The following is a 7442-nucleotide window of genomic DNA, read 5'->3' as shown; positions in this document are numbered from 1 at the left end:
GCCCCTGAAACACCCCAAAGAGAGATATTAACTAATTATGTTTACTTGGTATGTTGAATTACATGGGAAGTTTTGTCAAATAAATAATAAATCTTCTTAGGTTATATTGTATGGCAAATGATACAGGTATTCTAGAGATTATATGGAGTTCCTAAAATTTGATATGTCCTGGTAAAATGTTATCAGTCATAATTCTAGTTATTATCTGAAAGTGTTGCATGTCACAGCAGTAACCGAGTTACTTTGTCAATTGCATTGTAATCAGATTTAAACGTGCCTTCTTAAGTCTTTCATCATTATAGACAGTTACGGCTTCACTCTGATGCCTTTGCAGAAATGCTTCCTCTTCAAGAAGATTTATAGAAAAGACCTTTGGAGAAACAAGATTCTGGCTTTCAGACCATAATGCTGAACTGGGTAAGAAATTGAAAAATTCTAATGGGAAAACCTGTCAGCTTCATAAAGTTATTAACAAAGAGAAAGTTAGACTGAGTGAACTGGTGAATATGGTTATATAATTTTTATGGTTTCTATCTGAAAAAGTACTGGTTTAAATCTGTGTTTTCCAGGAGTGAGGAAAACTATCCCATTAAACTAATTACAACTTACAGTAATTTGGTAAATTATACCTTTGTAAACAGAATTAAAACATTTATCTTTTTCTCTCTTCCTGGTTGATCCTGCCAATAGCATATGCTTGTCTCAGAGATTAAGCCATGCATGTCTAAGTATTCATGGCTAGTACAGTGAGACTGCAGATGGCTCATTAAATCAATTATGGTACCTTTGTTCAATTATTATTGCAACTGGATTATAACTAGTTATACTAATCATTGTTTTAATTTGTTCTTTGTTTCCAAATTGCTTGTGCTTTGTGTCTCCCTGCTGTGCTATATCTTTGTCAATGTTACCAGCTACATTACTTATATCCTATTTTGTAATATTGTTGTCCCTTACAATACCCAATGTGTAACCAGGCCTCCAACAAAACTTCTATGGCTAAACATCTTGAGAAAATAGATCACATTTATAACATAAAATAATTGTAATATTGTGATTCTAGGTATGGGAAGAAGCAACAAGGGGAAATGTCTCCTGGATCATAATTAGATAGAGGATCCAGAGAATCTTTAACTATAAGTAGGGCTTACTCCAAAAATTAGCATCTGGAGTGGCATATCAAGAATTTTAGCCTGATCTGGGATGAGCCTCCCAGAGCCATGGGACAAAATTTGATCATGAAATGTCTCCCAAATATTGGTCAAATTCCTGACCAAGAGGAGAGGATCTGGGAAATGGAATATTTCCTGCCATATCAGGCATCAGCAATTGCAGCCCTCAAACGTGAGGTGGTGAACCCTGAGGAAACTCGGGAAGGAGAAGAATACCTGCCATCTAGCAGCCATCAGACTACAGTCACTCCTTATGGTAAGCCCTGAGAAATCTCAGGATATGAAAATATGGGATATAGGCCCCAGATAGCTGAGGTGTATATTAAAGGAAAGATTTCAGTGAGCCCAGACTCTTGCATCTTCCCTTATATAGAACGCTAAATTCCTTAACTTGAGATGCTGCCTCCCAGGCTTGAAGCCCTCAAAATTTCCACCGAATAAATCATAACTCTCAATTTTTAGGTTGTGAATATTTTTAAAGTCTACAGGTATAAAGGAGACACTTTCCAGAGAGGAACAAAAATAACAACATTTGGAAGACTGACACTGATGGCGGACACTCCCAGAAAGATCCATCTGACAAAGCAGTTAAAATGGTCATCACCCCTTTTTCCACAAGATTGTGGAATGGACATTGACAGTGGGGAATTGTAACAGGGAAGAGCCAAATCTGTTGGATCTGTTTCTTTTACTTTAACCTTTGCTTTCTGCTGCTCTTGTTCACTAAAAGGATACTGTCCATACATAATGGCCTGCCTCAGGGAAACCTGCCCCTCTGCCTGAATGTGAAACCAAAGTGCCTTTGTTCATGGAAGCATCCTGACCCTGACCACCTGTGGATGGCTGCCAGAAAGGCAAAATTAACACATCCCCTCCCTGACGGTGGCCATTTCAGGGGACATTTGCAAAACTTATGGCCTTGTACTTTACTTCCTTATCTCCTCCCCCTCTCTGTTCTATAAAAGAAACTGGCATCCAAACCCCTATAAGAGGGTTTTTGGAGACATTAGTCTGCCATCTTCTTGGTCTGCCAGCTTTCTGAATAAAGTCATATTACTTGCCTCAACACCGCGTCTCCAACTTATTGGCCTGTCGTGTGGTGAGCAGAGCGAGCTTGGACTCGGTAACATAATTAGTAACTGCCTGAGTCCACCCTTTGGAACTCAAGGAAGACTAGGAGGCTGAAGCCTTTCTCCTACAATCAAGGAACAGAAGACCCAGCAAGGCTTTTGTACCTGGTAGTACCCTGCAAGGTCCTGCTAAGTTCCATCACCAGGCAAAAACTACCGACCCCAAACATGTAGACATTGACTGGTTGGAGTCAGAATATTGACAATTGAGATTCCTGAAACACCACCCTGCCAATCAGAAAATTGTCCACAAGCTGATCATGCATGCAACAACCCTCTCCCCTAACACTGTCTGTGAAAACACTTGCCTGAAACCAACAGAGAATCGGGACTTTTGAGCATGAGCTGCTTAGTCTTCTCGTTTGGCACCCTGCATTATATGCTGAATATAAGCAGGACCTTGTGGGGCCCTCCCAGGTACAAACCCTTTCTGTGTCCCCCATTTCTTGTTTGTAGGAAAAAGACTTCATCATCCTAGACCTTCCCTGAGTTCCAAAGGGCAGATTCAAAAAATACTAATCAGAAAAGTGAGGGAATGCCGAAACAAAGGAGGAGCAATCATGAAACAATAGTGCAGTGATAAAGCAGGGTCCTGGTTCCTCCTCAAGGAATATACATAACAATACCTTTGAATTTTTCTGAGGGAACTAAGGCTCCCACCTAGGTGGACCATGGTAACTTCAGGCTGAGCAAAAGAGTCCTGGAACACCGCCCTGTTACCTCACCACCAACCAATCAGAAGAAAGTCTGCACACAGTGGAAAATAAGACTCTGATCCCCACTCCAACCAATTAACTGTAATTAGCTTCCCCTTTCTCCCTTTAAAAACTTTCATGGTCCAGCAGAATCTTCAGAGTTGGTTCTTGGACACAAGTCCACCTTCTCCCCAGGTTGCTAGCCTCCTGAATAAAGCAGCCTTTCCTTTCCAATCAACACCTGTCTCAAGTATTGGCTTTCGAGCAGTGACCAGCTGAAGCTGAGTTCAGTAACAATGCTGTACTTTCCTTCACCACAGTCCAGAGTGAGTAGATAGGCTTTGCTATGCATCGGGTGAGCAGACCCAGGCTCTGTTCAGTAACAGAATGATTCGTGAATTGGATAGTATCCTTTCTAGCAAATAGAGGAGAGATCCAAAATGAGAAAGGGAGAAATTTTTAAAGGCAAGCAAGAAAGTCATTTAAAAAAAATTATTTCATGCTTAGGTAACCTACCTATAGGGTATGAAAGGGGACTATGTGGCAGATTATCTCACCTTTCTTTGGGGGATGTAAAGGATTACCTCATTGGTGCTAACCAAAAATTCCACATTGACTGATTAGGATAATATTCCTGGGGGACGTTGTAAATGCTGTTAAGCTAGGTAGTAAGTCCTGGTTTTAGCACACGTGACTCCATTTTGGGTTCATTGTTTCTTTTTTTAACATCACTATGAAGTGGGTACTATTGGAGAGGCAGAAATTTTTCTCTATGCTTCTAGGTTCTTCTGGCTGGTATAAGGAATAGTCATGAGATAGATTAACAGGAGAAAATCAAACAAAAGTTTAATAACACATATACACGGGAGAGACCCAGGAGAACTGAGTAACTCCCCAAAACGGCTGAAACCCTCAACTTAAATACCATCCCCAGCTGAAGACAAAAGAGAATATTGAGGGTGGGGAGAGTCAGTTATAGGAGGCTACCAGGAAAATCACAGTAAACAAGAGTATGGTTGTTATGCATATTTAAGTCATTGCCTTCTCCATTGATAAGAGTTCCTAGAGGTTTGGCCATCCTCTTCTTGGTACATCCAGGGAGACATCCTTACAAATGTAAATGTTTCTTACAAAAGTGTAACTCTTACTTGGTTTTCAGAGTTTTTCCCATGTCTGCTGTTTCTTAGAAAATAACCAGTTTGCAATAATTAATATACCAAAAAGACATATTTTAGGATGAAAAATTCTGCCCCCCTACAGTACTGTTGTAATTTTTATTTTGTATATGAGTGGACTTGCACACAGAAAACTTAAAGAACTTGCCCTAAACCATATTTGTGTGGAGCCAAGATTTGAACTAGGGGAGATTGTTTTTAGAACCTGTGTTCTTTACTTCAAAGATAAATCTGATTTAGCTCTGAATTGTGAAGAGTGAGAGTTTAAGGAGTTTCTTTGGAGACTCAGTGCCACTCAAGATGACTGGGGGTGGCTGGTGGGATATTCAGACTGGAGTAAATCCAGATGGTTAGTCTCCTCTAAAAGAACCTGCAGCAGAGCAGAATTTGTCACCCTAAAATAGGTCTCTGGCATTTTAGTTGTTTTAAGCTGGATATTTTCTGAGAAGCAGAAAACATGGAAGGGCTCTGAAAACCAAGTAGGATTTACCCTTTTGTAAGAAACATTTTCATTTGTAAGGGAAATCTCCATTTGTAAGGACGTCTACCTCTCTGTACCTGGGAGAGGAAGATGACTAAATCTCTAGAACCTCTTATCCGTGGAGAAGGGAATAACTTAAATTTGCATCACAACCACCTTTGTTTACTGTGATTTTCCTGATACCCTCCTATAACTGACTCTTCCACTCTCAAAATCCTCTTTTTTCTTCTGCTGGAGATGGTATTTAAGGTGAGGGCTTTAGCCATTTTGGCAAGTTACTCAGTTCTCCTGGATCTATCTCTCCCATGTATGCATGTTATTAAACTTTTGTTTTATTTTCTCCTGTTAATCTGTCTCATGTCAATTTAATTCTTAAGCCATCTAGAAAAACCTAGAAGGACAGAGGAAATTTTTCTCTATCCCAACAAACCAGAGACAGTCCTGAAACCCCAGATCTAGAACATATTTTTGGTATTGGCCTGGAAATTTGAAGAGAAGAAAAAAGATTCTATTTATTAGAATATTTTATGGACATTATGTGATTGTCACGTGGTACAGGCAAATTTGAAGCATATATATTTTTTATTGGTTTGACTTCTGATCCAGTTTTGCAAAAACCTGCATGCAGTATTTCTTACCAATCTGCTATCATCTTCAGAAGTGCATAAATAGTAAAATTAATGAAATCCCTTGTCTTAACTACTGTTTTAGCATATACTTTTCTCCATACATGGCCAACTATCTATAACACTGTTCTAATAAAAAGTTCTTTGTTCTATGTAGCAGAAACCTTTTATTTTTGTTTTCTTCCCAATATGTTCATCTCTTTCTTTCCAAGACTGACTTAGTCAGTATGGCAGAAAAATAATGTTTCCAGACAGTGAACAGAAATGCAGAAGTTAAATTTACTAGCCAAACACCACATCTGAGTCACTACACCACGAATAAATTATGTGTATGTATGTGTTACCTAACTCAGGTTCAGCCGCTTGCTGCTCAAAAGCCAACACTCAAGAGGGAAATACTGGTAGAAGGGAAAGTTGCTTTAACCAGAAAAGCTGACAGTCTTGGAAGAAGGTGGACTCATGTCTCCCAAAACCAACTCCCCAGATTCTGCTCAGCTAAGAAAGTTTTTCAAGGAAAAAAGGGAAGTAATTTCAGTTAATCATTGAGATGGGGATCAAACTTGTAGCCATCTCCCACTGCACTCAGGCTTGTCAACTTCTTGTGATCTTTCTTTCGATGCTATCTGTTCACACAGTTTGTTCGTGACATTATTGAAGGAGAAGCTAGGAAAGTGATCTGGTCATCTGTTAATTACTTATTCTTCACTTCTACTTCTTTGATCTAAGAAAAGAACCAACAGGTTAGGCAAGGTATTGTGTTATCAAAAGATTTAAAAGTGTGCTTCACCGGAGATGAGTAGAGCATGGAGGTGCCTGGTTTAAGGTAAGTTACAATATAGCCTTGCTAAAGTGACAAGACAAAAGGGGCCTCCTGCAGAGAGCTTTTTCTTTACTGCAAAGTGCTCTCTCCTGCCAAAAGCTGCTTACAAATGAGCAATACATTTAACTTGTCCAATTTGTTCCAACATCGTAAGACATTTTAAGGAAATGGTAGGGAGTTTTTAGCTTAATTCTATTCATTAAAAAATTTTATTTAGCCACTTTTCCTCTGTCCTTTCTTTCAGTGTTTGAACTTTTTTGTAGGAAAAAAAAATTAAGTAGGATATGATGTTTCTTTTAATATTAAATGTCTTCTTAAAACATGTTGCCATAATAAAAATTGTAAATAGTACAGATGGTGTATAACTAAATCAAAACTTATTTTGACTTAGATGCCACATACAATCATCTCTTATTTAATAATGTAAAAGTGGGAACTGATTGTATATGTAGGAATTCTTTTTTTTGGTCTCTTTCAACTCTATCTATCTATATTTCTAAATCTTCCCAAAACTTATATGGTTGTTGTCTTTTAATGTGATGTGCATTAACTATAAAAGTTGGAAAATGGCTTTCATTTACCTTAAAAAAAGTCTTCCTTTCTGTGCCCAACTAATATGATGCATATAACTGACAAAAAGAGGTGTTAATTTGTCAGACTTGGAAATTTTCCTGTGTCCTGGAAGTACCTGTACTGACTTCCATCTTAGCACTTCTAGCACTTTGGCACCCATATCTGAGTCCATCTGTGTTTCTTCTCCTAGGTGATGATCTCAAGGACAGAGATCATGTCTTATTTTCCTCAATATCTCTCGATTTTTACATAATATTTGTTAAGCAAATTAATGTCATTCTCTCCCTTACCTAAATACTTGTACATCAATTAAAAAACTGGTGTCTCACAGCATTGTAAATCAACTATACTTCAGTTTAAAACAAACAAACAAACTGGTGTCTCTAAGAAAAATATGAATGTAAGCAGCCCATAAATAGTTAGATTAACATTTTGGGGCACCCATAATATAATAATATTTACACTAGGTATTTAAAGGACATAGAAAGAAAATACTGGACATGGTCTCTTCCTTTAAAACATTTTTAGATTAATGGAAGGAGAGAGTACAAAAACACATACAAAAAATATTACAAGCATCTATTACAAAAATGATGCAGTCATCCTGCTCACATGCAAATACAAGCCACACAAATACAGTCCACTTAACTGTAGCTTGAGTATGCAATATTTGTGTCATACATTATCCCTGAGATATTTCGAATCCTTGCTAAAATTTCCACTGTTGTCTGGCATACTTCTAGCTATTTTCCCTCAACTATCTGGCTGTT

At 38.2% G+C, this 7442-nt stretch overlaps 1 long non-coding RNA gene across 1 annotated transcript; it reads left to right on the top strand.

Moving 5' to 3' along the window:
• The first annotated feature begins 428 nt into the window (after window positions 1-428).
• On the top strand, window positions 429-2238 carry LOC137220017 (uncharacterized). The gene is made up of 2 exons (XR_010941420.1): window positions 429-1428; window positions 1654-2238. It is a non-coding gene; the product is annotated as an uncharacterized lncRNA (long non-coding RNA).
• The last annotated feature ends 5204 nt before the right edge of the window (window positions 2239-7442 follow it).

Source organism: Pseudorca crassidens, chromosome 2 (assembly GCF_039906515.1).
Source record: "Pseudorca crassidens isolate mPseCra1 chromosome 2, mPseCra1.hap1, whole genome shotgun sequence".
NCBI lineage: Eukaryota > Metazoa > Chordata > Mammalia > Artiodactyla > Delphinidae > Pseudorca > Pseudorca crassidens.
Note: the sequence above shows the minus strand (reverse complement) of the source record. Positions and strands in the feature narration are given on the sequence as shown.